We start from the raw sequence: 20,050 nt of genomic DNA on the forward strand, positions 1-20,050 counted from the left end.
GTCACATGCTATGGTGGTGAAGGCCAAGAGAGGTTGTCTAGGTCATGATTTCCACTTGTTCTAAGAACCAAGGTGATGAGCATGCTAAAGACTGAGCATATGGCTGCAAATAGGAAGTTTTGATAGTTTCTCAATGTGATTGTATTTATTGAGATCACACAATATTAAAAGATACAATTATAATGATATAAACTGACCCCCTGATCGCCAAATCAGTTTAGGTGCAGAGACTGAGGTCTTGGAAGGTCATGTAAGTTCTGTGGCTAAAGTTGATAGGTCCACATATCTCTGCCACCTTACAGAAGACAGTCTTTTGCAACATTGTACAGTAATTAAGGGTAAATGCCCTGGGTATATAGTTTTTCTCCCAAATTACTGTTTTACCTTATTCTTGTACTATACTATTAAAATCAAATTCAACTCATAGCACATATGACTATTTGAGTTGACGTCCTTGACTCAGTCATGATGCTTAGGGAGGCTGTATTACTTATTTGAAATTTTCATTCAGTGTGTGTGTGTGTGTGTGTGTGTGTGTGTGTGTGTGTGTGTGCGCATGTGTGTGCATTGTGTGATAAGCATGTGAATATGTGATGTACATACAGAAGCCACAGGAGTGGATTAGTATCTTCCTCTATTGCTGTTCACCTTATTGACCTGAGACAGAGTTTCTCACTGAAGTGGAAGCTCACCATTTTGGCTTGGCTCACTGGCTAGTGAACTTCTGAGATTCACTTTCTCTCAACCATGTTCCAGTAACAGTTATATACCATCATGCTTGGCTTTTCATATGGGTGCTGAAGATGTGAGCTTAGGTCCTCATGTTTGGATAGCAAGCTCTTTTACTCACTGAGCATCCTCTCTATCCCCGTGATATGATAGCCAATGAGTTAGTCAAATTATTCATCTCTTTCAAATGGCCATACTTCTTATATATTTGAACAATGTAGTAAAAGAAGGCATCGACTCTTTAATTTTAATTAATTAATTTTATTCATTTATTTTACACACCCATTACAATTTTCCCTTCCTCCTGTCTTCTCATCCATTCCTCCTCTGTTTCTGTCCAAAAAGGTGAAGGCTTCCCATGGGTGTCAGCAAAACATGGGGCTCTTCTTTTCTTCATGATGAAAATTAAGAGAAAAACAGATTTAAACTTTACCTTAACTTTCATTTTTCTTTTCTTTCTTTTCTTTTTCCCTTCCTTCCTTCCTTCCTTCTTTCCTTCCTTCTTTCTATCCTTCCTTCTTGTTATTTTTTTGAGACACGGTTTCTCTGTGTAGTCCTGGCTGATCTAGAACTCACTCTGTAGACCAGATGGCTGTGAACTTACAGAGATCTGTCTTTGCCTCCCAAGTTCTAGTATTAAAGGCATATGCTACCACAGCCTGGCTACCTTAATGTTCTTAAGATGATCTGGTGTTACTGAATATTAAAACTTCCGTATAAGCCTGCAATGCTGAAGTAAGAAAGCCAGTGAAGGACCACGGAACTCCATTCCCATCCTGCATTTCCCACTAGGCTGCCTACATGCTGAGCTCTTACATGACTATCTCTTCTTTTCTTACCAATGTGGTCATTTTATGCTCAGAATTTCTGTTGATGTTGATGTAATTTTCCCAACAAAAGGATAATTCCTTAAGTCCAATTCTCTCTCTCTCTCTCTCTCTCTCTCTCTCTCTCTCTGTCTCTCTCTCTCTAATCTAGGGTCACTTTGGGTCTTTATGGGTTTAATTTTCTTTTCATTTCTTCATTTCTTTTGTGTCCTGTCATTTCCCTTTGTGATTCCATCTGGATGGAATTTCTCCCCTTTAATTATAGTCACCAGTGTACTTCACATCCTGCTCCCCAAGAGATGAGGAGCAGCTGGCTCCTCCATGAGGAAGGGAGGCACTGGGAAAGCTTACCCCCTCCCCAGTGCCGAGAAGCCGTGTCAGGAATGCACCATGTTTAAATGTGAGTCTCACTGTTTGTTTATCTGAGCTTGCAGGCCTGACCTTAGCTAACTGAAACCTGATGAAAAAGAGGCAAGACTCACATCTTATCCACTCTATTTTGTTTTCTTGGCCCACTGAGTACATTTCCCCAACTCTTTGGCATTTCATTTGAGAATTAATTTGGAGCAAGTTTTCTTTTGCATATCTAAAAACAAATGCATCAGAGGCTCTCAGGGTTTTGCAAATGCAGCTTTTCCAAATGGTTAACTTGGTGTAGAAAAATTTGAGGTTTTATAACCATTTTCTTTCAGGAATGGTGGAACTTATAGGTCTTTTAAATTATCTTAAGTCAAAGATGTATTTTGAGAGGACAGTGAGGGCATCTTCCATTGGTGATAACACAGTTACCGTATAGTTGACTCAATAAGATGTTCTCATTGGATACTTTTAAATCCCTGGGGACCAAATCCAAATGAAGTAACACTCCAGATGCTAGTCTGTGCTTGTGCCGAAAGAAGCAGCAAAGTCCAAGTGAAATGTCAAGTTACATTATGTCATCTTCTTCGATCCCGAGGACATTGAATGCTGTGGTCATCTTGCCTTTCTTAATCATGAGTCTCTTCCAACATTTGAAGTAGAAACCTTTAAGTGGTAAATGGTAGATAGACTCATAAAGGCTTGGCAAAAATTTGGGTTTATTTTGCCTTCATGGCTACCTATAGGTTACATATTGGGTTCATGATAGGGGATAAGCCCCTCTCCCCTCAGAAGAAAAGAATCGCATAGTTGTAGGTCTCAATTGGAATTAGAAAGTTGCCATATTCATTCTAGAGAAATGTGTTCATTCCTTTATTGATATTTCCTGTGAACCTTATGGCATGTCTCTCAGCAACCACTTGCAATGAAGTTAGCACACCAGAATATATTTGGACATTAAATACACGCACACACACACACACTCACACACACACACACACACACACACACACACACACACTGGTGTTTAACTCTTGCCTAAGATCTATTAAAGTAAATTTGTGAAGATGAACAGCTTGAAGAATTGGTCTTTTGTCAAGCTTTATTTTATATATATTTATTTTTAATTGTTTGTGTGTATGTCGACATGCATGTGTCATGGAGTCTGTGTGGAGGTCTGAGGAGAACTTGGAGCTTGTTTCTTATTTCCACCACATAGGTTTCATGGATCAAACTCATGCCATCAACTTTGACAGCAAGTGCTTTTATCCACGCAGCCATCTTGCTAGCCCTGAACTTCATTTTTGGTTCTTTAAGTGATGCTGGGAAACCCCCAGGACTGAGAGGCATGGATATATAAAAGGAGTTTTCAGTTTCCACTTTAGCAGCTTCCATATTCATAGTTTAGAGAATCATTGAAACAATCCAATGAATTGTCCACAAAACTACCCTAGAATGTTCCAATAGATTTTAAAATAGAATTCAAGTTGATGTCCATCTGTCTTTGAAGCTCTCCTTTACGTTTATTCCTGGCCCTCTTTCCTTTGACCCTCCCGGCCTTCTCCCCCCGTCTGCTTCATGTCACCTGCTTGCTTTTATCACTCCTCACACCATATTCTAGGAAACGAAGGCAAGATCTCACTAAGTCCTTGGCAACAGTGATAGACCTATTCTTCCTGGAGACTCTTCCACGGGGAGAACTTTTCACCCTCACTGAGTCGATTCGGTTTGGTATCTGCGGACTAACGGAAATATTTATATCTTTTCGAAATGTTTCATTTTAGAAAATGTCCCGGGATTTGCTTGAGGATATGAAAACCTGCTGTCCTGGTTTCCATTTCCAGACCCAGACATGACCCCCATGCCCAGAAGCATCTGCTTTTAATTTTGTGTCCTCTTGATTTTAATGTCCATCTTCCTGAAGGAGGGTCCAGAGTAGCTCCACAAACAGCAGACGCATGATGGAGGTAATTGGCACAGTGGCTCCAGTTAAGAACTGACGCGATTTCCTAAACTTTCTTCCTGGAATATTGAGAACCTGGGAAATACCTCCGGGCTTGGGGCGTTTCAAGGCCACCCATCTGCCTTATCACCCTTCCTAGTGCATCTAACATCTCTTATATTGCCCAAGTAACACTGTTTTATTTATCTTCTTTCTCCACTGACACATTTTTCTCTGGGGAAGAGGCTATGTACAGATGTGCAAAAAGAGAAAATAATTTAATGACTAATATAGTATGATATAAAGTTTGATTATGTCAAAAAGATCATAAATTTAAATTTAAAGAGTTTTAACTTCAGGCATCACATGAAATTTTATGTGATTTAATTTGAATTTCAGAGTAGAATTTAAGGTAAGATAGATGATTCCCAGTCCCACCACACCACTCTCTCGAATGAAGTCAGTAGTAGCTTTTGGGTTGTCTCCTCTCTTGGACTTAAAGAGCCCAACATGTTAAAGGGAGACTGACAGGTTGCAGAGACAGGGGTTGGCTCCTCTGTCGTCAGGGGAATGGCCAGAACAGGACAAACTGTACTGATGGAGTCAGAAGTGTGGCATGGTGCCTGAAGCTGAAATCCTACACCAGCCCCCTGGAGCCCTTCCATCTCCTGAGATAGTGACAAGGGAATGGACAGGTGCGCTGCTGACCTTGGCACAGTGTCCGTGATGGAAAGAGTGACAAAGATAAGCAGCTCGGCAATCTGTCAGAACCAGAACCCCTCAGAGCAGTGGTTCTTCACCTTCCTAATGCTGTGACCCTTTAATGCAGTTCCTTATGTTGTGGTGACCCCCAACCATAAAATTATATCCCTGCTATTTCATAACTCTTATGAATTTTCTTTTTTACTTTTTTTGAGAGAGGGTTTCTCTGTAGCTTTGGAGCCTGTCCTAGAACTAGCTCTTGTAGACCAGGCTGGTCTCAAACTCACAGAGATCCATCTGCCTTTGTCTCCCAAGTGCTGGGATTAAAGGCGTGTGCCACCATCCGGTGTTGGCACCACTGTTATGACTTGTAATGTATGTAATCTGATGTGCGACTCCTGTGAAAAGGTTGTTCAACCCTTAAGGATGTCATGACTCAGATTGAGAACAGCTGCCTCAGAAACTCAGTCACAAAATGTCCTCCAAATAAAATGAATGGCTCTCAAAATACCAGAGAAAAAGTTATATCAGCAGGGCTCAGGTCAGGACTTTCAGACAAGGATTTTCTCAAGGTGTGAAGTCCCCACACAGAAGGATGCCTTTATTGTTTGGTTTGATGAGAGAAGGTGCCCTCTCCTCACCTCCTGAGATTGCTACAAAAGACAAGAGAAAAGGAGGTGAGGGAGAGAAACCACATTCTTCCCAAATAGGAAGAAATAATAACTGAGCTTAAAATATGTTGTATTTCATACTTAAATTTTTATTCTTTTCATTTGCACGTTCACACCTCAGTTGTTTCACCTGTACCTCACTTGGACGGCATTTTGTAAATATTCCTCTCTCTGCACCTATTTTGTAATATATTTCTAGGGCTCTTCATATATCTAACTCACATACTTTCTCTCTCATTTATGTTTCATTGCCCCTTCTCCCTTTTCCAGTCCTGCCTCACTTTACTATACAATTATCATTACCCATAGCACTAAACAATTACAGGTTATCTTTTCCCCCAATCATTGTTCCTGTTCTACCAACTATCTCTGTAGCTTATTGAAGGCATGTGTGAAGTCCAAAGATATCTTTGCTGTTGAATCATTGTACCTAGTAGGGTAGTCAGCTTCCTCACTAAATCGAAGTGGAAAGTGTAAGTTCAAGTAGATGTAACTCACCAGAAAAAAAAAAAAATTGTGTAAGACACAGTGAACAAATGAAAAAGGTAGGTGCATAAGAAAAATAAACAGTAGGATACATCCATCTCAACATGGACACAAAAGAGAAGAAGGAAACACAAAAAGTCTGAAAAATCACTAGGATAGATGAACAAGTTTACAACTTTGGGTACTAGAAAACAAAGATAGTAAACTAATTAAAATGTTAGAAAGGGATTTTGGGAATCTAATTTTTTTAAAAAGGATCAATGGTCTCATAGAGGATTCAAATAAACAATTGAATGGAATAAAAGAAATTCATTAACCAGACAAGAATGTTAACAAAGTGGATAATATTATCATCATTGGGGAAGAAAATCAAATAACAAGAGGAAAAACTCAGCAATGAACTTGAGACTGAAAATGAACCAAACAGAAATGCTGGGAATGAGTTACATGATCAAATAAAAACACATAGGAAATCTCCATCACTAATGAGTCAAAGCTTAGAACTGAATTCCAGGGTAGAAGCCAACGCCAAGACATCAACTCCTTCACCTGTATATGTAAAAGAAAAAGATTAATGAACCTGAACAAACCTCAAAAGACTCTCTGGTATTTGTTAGAAACCAAACCTGAGAATTTGTGGAGCTGAAGGAAAATCTAAAGGCACAGGCAACTTACCCAAAAAAATCATAGTAGAAAGTCCCCCAGATGTAAAGAAAGAGACACTGAAACACAGGAAGCATTTAGAACAGAAAGTAGAAGAGATACTTGGAAAGTTTCTGCTCCCTTATAAGCCTCTCCACTGATGCAGTAATCTGAATCAGATCAAATCAAGCCGAATTAGAAAAAGTCCAGGTTGAATGGATACAGACACTCCAAGTTGACTTCTCAGCCCCCCACAGAAGAGATGAAAAAAGGAAAACCAGAAAAACATGTATTCTCTGACCAAGTGGTCTTGAACATCTCTGGGAGAGGTCATAGGTTGGTTGGCTTTCTCAGGGGCAGAGTTTGGACTGAGGCAACTTCCAGGGAGGTGGTTTGGTATGGAACATCCACCCTAACATTCCGGACTCTTTGAATATATGGATGCCAGGGGCTAGAGTGATGCTTCCACCCAAACAACACCGACCATGATACCTAACACCCATAATGTCGGAAATACAAAGCAAAGAAACAATATAAAAATTTGTAACAAAACATTATTTTACCCACAAAGACATTGCAATAATATTAGCCCTCTCATCAGCTACCTTAAAAGTCAGGAAAGCGTGGAAGGCTATTTTTCAAGCCCTGGAAACAACTGCCAACAAAATGAAGTTATCTTATAAATTATATGAGAAATAAGGGCAAAATAAAATAAACACAAATTAAGATAAATTATAACAACCACACATCACTACAAGAAGATACTTAAATGAATAATATGCACAGAAGAAAAAGACGCATAGCCCCATCCATGAGAGCTCAAAAACAGAATAAATTTTGTGAGAGGAATAAACAAAGGGGAAGCTTGTAAGTAATTCATCACTGTCCATCACAGTAATCTAGGAAACCGTTCATATTCTTAGGGACAAAGAACAGAACTAGTAATAATTGTATCTCAACCAGAGCAATAACTAACAAAACTATAGGAAATCATGAGCTCCTCTCAATAAGAAGTTTAAATGCAAATGACCTCAACTGCCTTTTAGGAGATGCATAGTGGCTGAGTTGATTAAAATGCAAATGCTACCTATTCTCTGTAACTAACAGCAGTAGCAGCAACAACATTTCTCATGGCAAAGATGTCTACAAATTGAGATTCAAGGAATGGACATTCATCTATCAATTGAATTAAAGTTGAAGACAAACTGGCAGATCCAACTTCCTAACTGATCACATAGACTTTGAAACACTAATCAGAAGAGATATATAGGGCTACTTATATTAATAAAGGGAACCATTCTAGGAGGTAGAACATCAACACTAAACTGGGGAAAGGGAGAGTCAGGCAGAGTCAGGCAGGAGAAATGGAGGAGAGAACTGAATGACTCAAAGTATAATGACATATTTGTATGTAGGCGCTGTGCTAAAAACCAGTTCTTTGTGTGCTAACCCACCTTAAGTTAGTAATAGAAACTAAAATGCATGAAAAACCCAGATAGACAGGTATTGCTAGAATAATATACATGCTTACAGTAGCCAACTCTAACATTTTAAGAATTTACCCAAACTAAAAATCAACAAAGAAACTTAAAAGTTAAGCCATACCGCAGAGTAAATGGATGCAATGGATAGTATAGAATATTCCGTCCAGCAGATATAGAATACATATTATTTTCAGCAGCCCACAGAACCTCAGGGATCCTATTATGGGCCACAGAGCAAGATTAACAAATAGGAAAGGACAGAAATTATTCATTGTTTTTGCTCAGATTATAGTGGAATAGGACTAGAAGTCCAAAGCAAGTGGAACAACAGAAACTACACAAACATTGAGAGACTGATCAATACACGTTTGAAGGAACAGTGGGGCACTGAAGAAGCAGGGAAGATAGTTACAAAAAAAATTTCTATAATCAAATGAAAGGAATAACGTAACTTAGCAGCACCTCTGGCATTTAGCTGAGGCAACTGAAGATGCACATTTGTAGCTGTAAGTGCTTACATTAAAAAGAAAGATCACAAATACAAAAACCTAAAGATATACCTTAACCTTCTAGAAAAATAAGAACAAGTGAAACCCAAATGTAGTAGATGATAAAAAGCAATAACAATTAGGGCAGAAATGGATAAAATAGAAGCCAAAAGTGTATATAAAATCATCCAAATACAGAACTGATACTGACTTAATAAACAAGATCAAAAAAATCCCCAAGCAAATTAAACAAAAGAAAGAGAGAAAATACCTAAATTAATAAAATTATAAAGTAGGGTATTAAAATACATTCCAGTGTAATAAAGAGAATCATTAGAAAATATTTTGAAAGGAAAAAAAGATGGAAAATACAGAATAAATTTTGGATAAACTACTGAAAATACGGAAAATGCAGAAGAACCAGATGCATTCCTAAACACAGATGACTTACTCAAATTAAATCAAGAAGATGTAAATAAACCAATCTCTAACAAACAATGAGATTGAAGCAGTAATTAAGTCTCACCACAAAATAGAGTTCAGGACTGGACAGGTTCAGTCAAAATTTACCAGACATTTAAGAAATAGCTAACACCAATATTTATCAAACTGCCCCACAAAGAGGAAGGAACTCTTCCAAACTCATTTTATTAGGCCAGCATGACAACAACAAAAACATGTACTGTCATCAGGAAAAGGAAAACTATAAACTAATTTTTCTGATAGCCACAGATGTACAACGTTTGAGTATTGTACTTACAAAATGAAATTAAGAATACATTAAGAAGAGGCTTCAGGAGATAGTTCAGTGCATAATTCTTTTTTTTTTCAATTTTTAAAACAGTCTTCTTTTATATACCCAGTTCCCTCTCCCTCCAGTTCTCCCACTCCCAGATCTCCTCACCCCCCATCCACGCCTCAGAGAGGGTGAGGCCTCCAATGAGGAGTCAACAAAGTCTGTCTCATCACTTATGGCAGGACCAAGGCCCTCCCCTCTTTATATTGACTGAGAAAGGTATCCCTTAATAGGGAATGGGCTCCAAAGAGCCAGTTCATGCACTAGGGATAAATACTGGTTCCACTGGTAGTGGCCCCACAGACAGCTACAGTCATACAACTGTCAACTATATTCAGACAGCTTAGTTTAGTCCTATGTGGCTGTTAAAAGAGGCTTCAGGAGATGGTTCAGTGAATAAAGTTCTTGCTACACAGACATTCAAAAACTTAATTCAGATTTCTAGAACCCATAACAAAAGCTAAGCAGGAGTAGAAATAAGAGAGTCTTATAAGACTATAGGTTACCTGACTAGTCAAGGTAGCCAGATGGTAAGGCCCAAGCTAACACCCAAGTGCAGTTGTTTCTGCCCATATGCATTATGTGTGGGTCATGAAGTTGAGAAAGAGAAGAAGTGTGAGGTACTGGGGAAAGTGGCGGAGCTAGGAGCCGGTTGATGGCTATGATCAATACACATTACTAAAAATAAGTCAAATTGAGGTAAAGAAAAATAAAAGAAGATACCTGATATTGACACTGGTTTCTACACGTACATGTGTGACTAAGCACACCTGCATACACACAAATATACAAAGTAAAATAAAAAAAAGAACACATTGAGAAGATCATACATCATAAGCAAATTGACTTCATCCTGGCATTAGTTCTTCATGCACAAATACATGAAATACAGCATAGAAATAGACTTAAGGAGAGATGTTACATGATCAGCTCAATGTTCACTGCAAAGCCATTTGGTAGAGTTCACCATCCCTTCATGAAGAATGTCCAGAAGACACTAGAGACAGGGATAGTTCAACGTAATGAAGGCTATCGGTGGCTAACTTACAGCCAACACTCTACTGAGTGAAAGAAAAGTTAGAGCATTTCTACTAAAATGTGGATTGAGATAAGGTCCCCTTCTCTCCATTTGTTTCCAGCATAGTACTTGAAGTCACAGCTAAGGCAGCAAAATAAGAGAAATACATACAAGGGTTACAAATAGGAAGAAAGTTGTCAAATTATCCTTAGTTGTTGACGGTATGATCTTGTATTTAAAAGCTGATAAATGCTTACTGGAACGCTTTTACATCTGATAAGTTTACCAAATTAGTAGGAAATGGCATAAATATGAAAAAGGAGCAGTTATTCCATATACCAATAGCAAGCTGGGAAAAATAGAAAACAACAAACAAACAAAAAACTCAGAATAGATTTAGTCACTGAGGTGAAAGACCTCTTTGTGAAAAGAGACAGCAATTGAAGATGGAAAACTGCTCATGGATTAGCAAAATTAATGTTGTAAAAATGGCTATGTTACTAAAAGTAATCTTCATATCCAATACAACCCTGTCAAAATATCAAGATTATTCCTCAAAGAAATAGAAAAAAAATTAAAATTCATATGGAAACACAAAAGTCCCTGAATAGCCTAAGGAGACTTAACAGAAATCATACCACCGGAGACATCATAGTACTTAGTTCCAAATTATTCTGCAGCCATGGTAACAAAAACAGTATAATGCTGGCATATGTAGACCAATAGTACAGAAAGAAGGAAGGATCTAGAGATATAGCCATATAGCTATAGGTGCATAATTTTTGACAAAGATGTCAAGGCTTTCAGAGGAATACAGTCTCCACAAACAGTGCCAAGAAATCTGAATATTCACATGCACAAGTGTAAATCAGATCCATGTTCATTACTCAACATAAAATCAACTCAAAATGGATCAAAGGTCAATTAGTATGAGTACTGAAAATTTGAAATTACAGAAGAAAAACTTAGGGACAATAAAATTTAAAAAGGACCTTTGCTGCAAGAATGTGTCTTCTATATATAGGATAGGAAAATTGCCTCCCCCTCCCTGCCGTGAAATCTCAACAATGCGATAGTCTAAAAAGATTCCCAATTTTTATGTGTATTTGCATAGATAGTAAAACTGGAAAGGGCACTATTGGATCAGAAAGAGAGTTGCAGGAAGAGAGTAGATTGGAATACACGTGACAGGACACAGAGGGGAGGCTACTGGAGAATATGAAGGGGAACTGCAAGAGGGTTCAGGGAAAACAGAAGTAGGGACTGGCGGAGAAGAGGGAATGTGGACCTGTCATAATGAAACCCATTCCTAGTCATACTAACTTAAAACACTAACAGGACAACACAAAAACCCTGAAGTGCCATTCAGTCACAAGTGCCTAGTTACAAATGTACTGAACAATGTAGAAAAGCACTAACTAGTTTCAAACAATAATAAAATTCATCCAAAAAATAAGTTAGAGGAGGTCTGTTATAGAGAAAGGGTCCATAGAGATAACCGACTTTTCTTCATCAAAGCAATAGATAAAGAAACCAATAGAGCTGTAAAAATTGCATATACTTACATCTAGCATATAATCGCTGCTCAAAAAATACTAAATGGAGGTGGTAGACATGATTAGAAGTTTCAGTGCAGCGATTCCGAGTCAGAAACAGTTCAATGGAGTTTTAAAGGCCTACCAAAATCCTGACTTTTGGTAAACATTTTGTTGAGACACACAGCACACTTCATCTCAGAGAGACAGACAATGGCATTGAATGAGGCTACAGAAGCAAGGCTCACTCTGTGTGATTAGAAGTCTCATATTCCGAATCAGTGTTCTAGGTAGTTGATGGGACAGAGCCAACTGTTAAATGATAAATGATAGTGAGATCAGGAAGGAAGCAGAAAGCCTGGGCCATCAGACTTTATTTTCTCACGCCACAGAGCACTCTGGTGCCTACTACCAATGGGAACCCATATCCTTATTAGGAACTGGGTAGGAAGTGGAGTGTGGTCTTTATTGGAGAAAAAGCTTTGTGCACAACTTGGGGCAATTAAGTTCCAATATTTCAGTTGAATCCGCAAGGATTCGCTCATTTGATATATCTTATCATCTGTGTGTTTGCTGGGGGAAGCTGGAGCTTTAGAGTCTTTACCATTTTACTCGCCAATATTTTTCACAGAGAAAGATTTGTGTGGTGTGGTGTGGTATGTGTGTGTGTGTGTGTGTGTGTGTGTCTGTGTGTGTGATCTAGATAGGTAAACATACAGACTACTAGATAAATCAACAGTTTTTCCTAGGTCCCACAAACTCGTGTTGATAGTTTGAATTCTATCGTAAAGAAGTAAGAAGAATTTGTCCACTGAGGTCTGAAGAAGGAGAGGCATGGAGCTCTATGCAAACAATCCAATTCCTGCTGTTACTGCCTGGATGCATCAAGTTTAAGTTAACTGAGGAGAGCAGAAGGGACAGAAATAGAGACAGAGGACGTAATTATCAGGTCTATTTATGCCCAGGGACAACACACATCAATGAACCATGTATCCTGCCTGGTTTCTAGACAGCCATTATCAAGTTATAAAACCATGACTATAACATTTAATATATAAGTATGTGTATGTATGTGCATGTACAGTGTGTGTGAGAGAGACAGAGACAGAGAGAGAGAGAGAGAGAGAGAGAGAGAGAGAGAGAGAGAGAGAGAGAAAGTAGGCAGAGGGAGAGGAGAAAGGAGAGAAGAGAAACAAAACAAAAAAAACTACCCCAAACCACCTCAGTATTTTTAAGTGTGATCAGAGCATCTTAATGGATTTTCAGCAGGAGAGCAATGGAATCTGAGCTATTATATATGGCCATGGCTATAAAATTTTGGGTCAATTATTTCATGGGAGCAAGGAGATCAATTGTCCTCTCAATATTCTGCTTAACTAGAAAACAAACTGTTCAAGTGTAGAGAATTTGTGTGCATATAATTGTTGTCAGAGCTTTGCCTTTCCTATCACTTAATAGGCACTTGTAGATTCTGAATATATCCTGAAAATATGTGTGAGATAAGTTTCAACTTTGTGAGAATGACTTAGAGCCATTCTCACAGGTTGGTCTACCTACATGAAGAGGAAACGGGTTCATGCTATTATTCCCTAAATAATTCCCAGGAACCAAAAGGAAGATCACCGTCATGGTGGTTGTGCAGTTCTTTGCAAAGATATAGTGTGGGATCTGGGTGAAAATATCATATGAATATGAAGTGGCTGAAGAAGTATTTGAGTCATATGGAGCACATGGCCCCTGGGTAGAGAGCAAGATTCCTTGCAGGACTTGGGGGTAGGCTCAATTTACTATCCCAGTGTGAAAGGCACTTTCCAGATTTAAACCATGAAAACTTGGGAGACTTTCCTCCTCCTTGTCAGCATAGAATGTATTTGATAAGGCCAGAGAGTGTTGGCTATGAACAAGTCTTTCCTCTGTGCTGGGCCCCCCTGAAGACTTGTCCTGGCCTGCACCAATAAAATCACCCATTCCTAGCGAAATAAAAGAAACAGATCTGAGCAAGCCTTCTCATAATTTTGATTTGTGGGTGTCAGGCAAGACTGTGAGCTCCCGCCCTTATTATAAACACCATCTCTAAAGGAGATGAATGTTTTTAAGTTTTACAGTCACGATGCAGTCATGCTTTGAGATCATCTGAGAAGCGCTGTAGAAGCACAAAGTATTAGGACTATCATTATAGCAGTAATGACTATGATTACAATGTAGTTAGGGGAGCAGAGATGGAATGACAGTGAGGGGCCCATAGGGCTCACCTTCTTTGCATCTTGGTAAGTCATATGGTATCAAAACCAGGAACATGTCGTGTGTGTGTGTGTGTGTGTGTGTGTGTGTGGCAGCTGTGGATGCTGAGATGACAATACTTGAAGACATGTATTCTAATACACCTTAGCAAAATTCTTCAGAAAGGATTCTCTTCAGTTTTACCTAAAACCTAGAGCAGAGTTTTACATTGCTTAGGTGATAAGCAATGATTTTTTTTTAATATCATACTTCAGGTGCAAGATTATTTCAGAAGTTATGGATGTAGCAACGGCTGTAGTTTAAACATTTTATCTTGGATAAATATCTCAATTTTTCTGAAGCACATGAAGAAGATGTCAAAGAAAGCCTACAATCTGGCTTTGTGCCATTTTTTGTCTGATTTCTGGACTGTCTCCCTTAATCATTATCTTTACGAGTCTGTAGTTCTGAACATCTAACATTAAGTCATTTACTAAGGATTTATGGAAGATACATTTAATGCCATGAAATATTAATGGGATGAATATGATTTGTTTCCTGCCTTAAAGGTTGTACATGTCGATGCGGCAGTCAGACAGAAACATTGATATAGTAGAGGTGTTCGATTATTTAAGTTCCCCAGTGTTAGAAATACCATAATCACACATCTTGGAATTCTCCCTTTGTGGTTTCATGTAAGGTCAATTTCAGTGGGTTAGTGTAGGAGTTTGAATGTCAGATGTCCCTTTAGTATCAGGCGTTTGAACACTTGATTTCCTGTTGGTGGCACCATTTGGGATGTTTATGTAGTAAAGTCTTGTGGAAACAAGTACACCACTGAGGTGGGCTGTGAACACTAACATCTTCCTGCCACTTCCAATTCACATTCTCAGCTTTTGCTTGTGGTTTAAATTGTGAGCATTCACAAGCCTGCTGCTTGTAGCCATCGTCCCCTCTGTGATAGACCCCCTGTTCCTCTGGAACCATAAGTCCAGGACAAGCTCTTCCTTCTATAAATTGTTTCTGGTTCTGGGGTTTTATCACAGCAATAGAAAAGCAACTAAAAAATTTGGGTATCAATAGTGGGGTGTCATTGTGAACAACCTGACAGCAAGGTTTTTTTTTGTTTTTGTTTTTTTTGAATCTGGACAACTGTGCAACTTTGGACTAAAAAACATCTGAATGTCGTAAACAGGGTATAAATGGGTGTTCTAGGAGGATCCTGGAAGCAGTAGTGCTGAGAGCAATGTGGATAATAGAGGCCCTGCTCAAGAGACTGCAGAGGGAAGCAAGGGTTTTTTAAAAAAAAAATACAGTGCTAGCGATCATTCATGCAGTATTTTGGCAAATAACTTGGCTGCTTTCTGCCCATATTCTGATAATGTGTCTGAGGCTAAATTAAAAATTAATGGGCTAATTTCTTTGGTAGAATAAATTTCAAGGTAGGTTAATATTCATTCTGTGGTGTGGTTTTTATTAGTGTCTTTTATGCAGGGTTGCAGAGAATAAGAGCAATTAGAGATGAAAGAACTACACAATGTTGTAACCAAGCCTTGTGCTCAAAGAGATAAGGAGATTGATTAATGCTACTAAGTAGAGGCCTCTTGCTCTCCACTGTTATAAAGGGAATGGTGCCCTCAGGGCATGATCTCACTCACCTAAGCTTCCAACTTGTGCAAGAAAAAGGCCCCAGAATCTTTCTGCACTTAGAAAGCAACTGCCAACAAAGCATGCTACTAAAGTGGTATCAGCGTGTATGGTTGGTAGGGTCCATCTAAGGCTGACAGGAGAGTAGTGTGTGTCAGTGTGTGTAGTTGGTAGGTGATGTGGGAGTCCCCTCCGTATGCTGTGAATATCATTGGAGAATAAATAACTGCTTTGAGTCTATAGCAGAACAGAGGTAAGAGGGGAAAACTAAACTGAATGCTGGGAGGAAGGAGGCAGAGTCAGAGAGAAGCCATGGAGCCTCTACAACTTTGTGGTGATGCACATAAAAATGGAGATGGGTTAAAGTAAGATGTAAGAGTTAGCCAATAAGAAGCTAGAGGTAATGGGCCAAGCCGTGATTTAATTAAAACAGTTTGTGTGATTATTTCGGGGCTGAGCAGCCAGGAACCAACAAGTGACTTTCCTCCTAACAACTGGTAGGGTCCATCCAAGGCTGACAGGAGAGCAGTGCCACTGTCCTCCATGCTGTACTTTCTTTGGAGACACACAAGTTAAGGCTTGTGACTTTTCCTTCTGTGATTCAGAAAGCTGCTGAAGCCAGGCAATGTGTGGTAAGGGAGTTTCTTTTGGAGACCTTAAAACTATAAAATAGAACTGTTGACAGAGGTTTCTGTTTCACCTGGTCCTGCAGTTGTTCAGCCCCAAAGAAACACACAGAGGTCTACATTAGTTATAAACTGATTGGCCTATTAGCTCAGGCTTTTTGTTAACTCTTACAACTTATATTAGCCCATAATTCTTGTCTGTGTTAGCCACGTGGCTTGGCACCTTTTTCGGTGAGGCAGTCACATCTTGCTTCCTCTGTGTCTGGATGATGAATGTAGGCTGAGCTTTTCTCTTCCCAGAATTCTCCTGTTCTCATTGTTCCACTTCTACTTCCTTCCTGATCGCACTGGCTATACTTCCTTTCTGGATACTGGACAATCAGCATTTTATTAAAAAAGTACAATAAACAAATCTTTACAGAATAAAACCATTGTCCCATAGCACTAAACTCTGGGCTATGTTGAAATTCTCAAGGTGCTGGAGATGCAGGGGTGTGAGATACCTTCCAAAGAGAACTACATACAGAGAGTGACACCTGCCCAAGGGAGAGATGTATATTGTAGACAGCAAAGTTGGAGGGGTGAAGCCATCTAAGTGCTTTGACATTGGACAGAGAACTAAAGGATTTGGTGTTTGCCCTGCTAGGTTTTGGTCTTGCTTAGTTCAAGTATTTCCTCACTATATCTGTATCCATATCTATATTAGGCTCCTTTGGAAGGGTTATGTATAATCTGGAAGTATAAGATGTGCATCTTATCACAGCAATAGAATAGTAACTAATACAGTTGATACTGCAAATAATGGGGCCCTAAATTCATTGCGGCAGAATAGGGAAGAGAAAAATTTCAAGCTTGTAGATGTTTTGAAAAGTCTCTCAACTCTGAAGCCCTAATGAGTGCCATTGTTTGTCATGTGTTGAAATAGAGGGGCAGAGGGGTCTGCAAAACTCAGATAATGTTTGCTTTGAATTTGAGGGGGGTATCTTCGTAGTTGAATAATAGACTCAGTAATATTTCATGCATGTCTTAAAATAGAGGGCCGGAGTTTCATATTCTGTTTTGGCTGTGGTTCTAAATAAATTCTAAGGAAGTGTATACAGTTACTGTGACCACCAAATTTATTACTTCTTCCATAGCAAAGTGTATATGCATGGAAAAGTTTTTGAAGCCTTCTGAGGTTTGAGAATTATTCTTAGGTGAGAGAAAGGGGAGAGTTGGGAGAGAGTGCCTTTCTCCCACTGTGACAGTATGTTTCAGGGGAAGAATTCTGGTGCATTGTTCTGCACACATGGTTCTACAGTAATGTAACTCATAGCTTTCACAAGTTGTACTTTATAAACTGTTTTCTCTATTGGGAAAGATATAAAGTCACAGACTTTTATGTTTCTATGATAAAGAAGCTCACTGATGTAAATTCAAATTTTCTTTTTTGAATTCCTTTCTTTTTCTTTTTTTAAAAGAAAATTAACAAGCTATCTTTTTTTTATTTTACATACCAATCCCAGTTCCCAGTCCCTCCCTTACTTCCATTCTCTCCACTTCCCCCCAACCCCTCATCAACTCCTCAGAGAGGGTAAGGGACATTATTTTGGGAATAACCGAAGGCTTTCCCTACTATGTATAGGTGGAGCAAGATATCCATCCAAAGAGAATAGGCTACCAAAAAGCTAGTACAAGCAGTAGCAATAAATCCTGGTCCCACTACCAGTGGCCCTGCAATCTTCCCCAGCCATAAAATGGTCACCCACATTCAGAAGCACAACTTTGGTCCTGTGCTGGTTTCTTCCCTGTCCTGCTGGAGTTGGTGAGCTCTCATTAGCTCAGGTAAACTGTTTCAGTGGGTGTCCCCATCATGGTCTTGAACTCTTTGCTCATATTATTACTCTTCCCACTCTTCAATCAGATTTTGGGAGCTCAGCCCAGTGCTCCACTGTGGGTGTCTGCATCTGTTTCCATAAGTTGCTGGATAAAGGTTCTATGGTGACATTTATGATATGCACCAATCTGACTACAGGGCAAGGCCAGTTTGGGCACCCTCTCCTCTATTGCTTAGGGTCATATCTGGGGTCATCCTTCTTGATTCGTAGGAATTTTTCTAGTGTCAGGTTTCTTGCTAGCCCCATAATGGTTCCTTCAATCAAAAAATATCTCTTTCCTTGCTCTCATTTCTGTCCTTCTTTGATTGTGACTATCCCTTCCCCTAAGTTCTCCTCCTCACTCCCCTTCTCCCCTCATCTTCCCCTTCCACCATCCCTTCTCTCCCTATCACCATGCTCCCAAATTCATTTGGAGATCTTGTCTATTTCTCCTTCCCAGGTGGATCTATATATGCTTTTCTTGGGGTTCCCCTTGTTACTTCGCTTCCCCTTTGCTTTACAGCTAGTATCCACTTGTGAATGAATACATACCATGTTTATTTTTCTGGGTCTGGGTTACCTCACTCAGAATGGTTTTTTTTTTTTAGTTCCATCTATTTGCATGCAAATTTCAAGATGTCATTGTTTTTTACTGAGTAGTACTGCATTTTGTACATGTACCAAATTTTCCTTATCCATACTTTGGTTGAGGGGAATCTAGGTTGTTTCTAGGGTCTGGCTATTACAAATAGTGCTGCTATGAACATAGTCAAACAGATATCCTTCTAATATGATTGAGCATCCTTTGGGTATATGCCCAAGAGTGGTATTTCTGGGTCCTGAGATAGGTTGTTTCCAAACTTTCTGAGAAACCACCATATTGATTTCCAGAGTGGTTGTACAAGTTTGCATTCCTACCAGCAATGCTCTCAAGCATAAGCTATTATTGGTATTTTTGTTTTTAGCCATTCTGACTGGTTTAAGACAGTATCTCAGAGTTGTTCTGATTTGCATTTGCCTGATACCTAAGGATGTTGAACATTTTTTTAAATGTCTTTTGGCCATTTGAGATTCTTCTGTTGAGAATTCTGTTTAGTTCTGTGCCCCATTTTTAAATTGGATTATTTGGTATTTTGATGTCTAATTCTTGAGTTCTTTATAAGCTTTGGAGATTAGTCCTCTGCTTGATGTGGGGTTGGTGAAGATTTTTCTCCATTCAGTAGGCTGTCTTTTTTTGTCTTATTGACTGTGTCTTTTGTTTTACAGAAGTTTCTCAGTTTCAGGTTTCATTTATTTATTGTTGCTCTCAGTGTCTGTGCTGCTAGTGTTATATTTAGGAAGTGGTCTCCTATGTCCATGCATTGAAGACTACTTTCCACTTTCTCTTCTATCAGGTTTAGTGTGGTTGGATTTATATTGAGCTTTTAATCCATTTGGACTTGAGTTTTAAACATGGGAATAGATATGGATCTATTTTCACTCTTCTACATGTTGACATCCAGTTATGTCAGCACCATTTGTTAAAGATGCTTTCTTTTTTCCATTGTATAATATTAGTTTCATTGTCAAAAATCAAGTATTCATAGGTATGTGAATTAATATTCAGGTCTTTGATTCAACTCTACTAATCACCCTGTCTGTTTTTATTCCACTACCAAGCTGGTTTCAGTACTGTAACTCTATAGTAGAGCTTGATGTCAGGGATGGTGATGCCTCTGGAAGTTCCTTTATTTTACAGGATTGTTTTGGCTATCCTAAGTTTTTTGTTTTTCCATATGAGGTTGATTATTGTTTTTTCATAGTCTGTGAAGAATTGTGTTGGGATTTTGGTGGAGATTGCATTGAATCTGTAGACTGCTTTTTGTTAGATTGACACTTTTATTATGTTAATTTTACCTCTCCAAGAGCATGGGAAATCTTTCCACTTTCTGGTATCCTCTCCAATTTATTTCTTCAAAGACTTAAAGTTCTTGTCAAACAGGTCTTTTACTTCTTTGTTTAGTGTTATCCCAAGATATTTTGTG

The sequence above is a fragment of the Microtus oregoni genome, unplaced genomic scaffold (genome assembly GCF_018167655.1).
Source record: "Microtus oregoni isolate MIOR12 unplaced genomic scaffold, Mior012 000043F_ref0000047, whole genome shotgun sequence".
In the NCBI taxonomy this organism is placed as follows: domain Eukaryota; kingdom Metazoa; phylum Chordata; class Mammalia; order Rodentia; family Cricetidae; genus Microtus; species Microtus oregoni.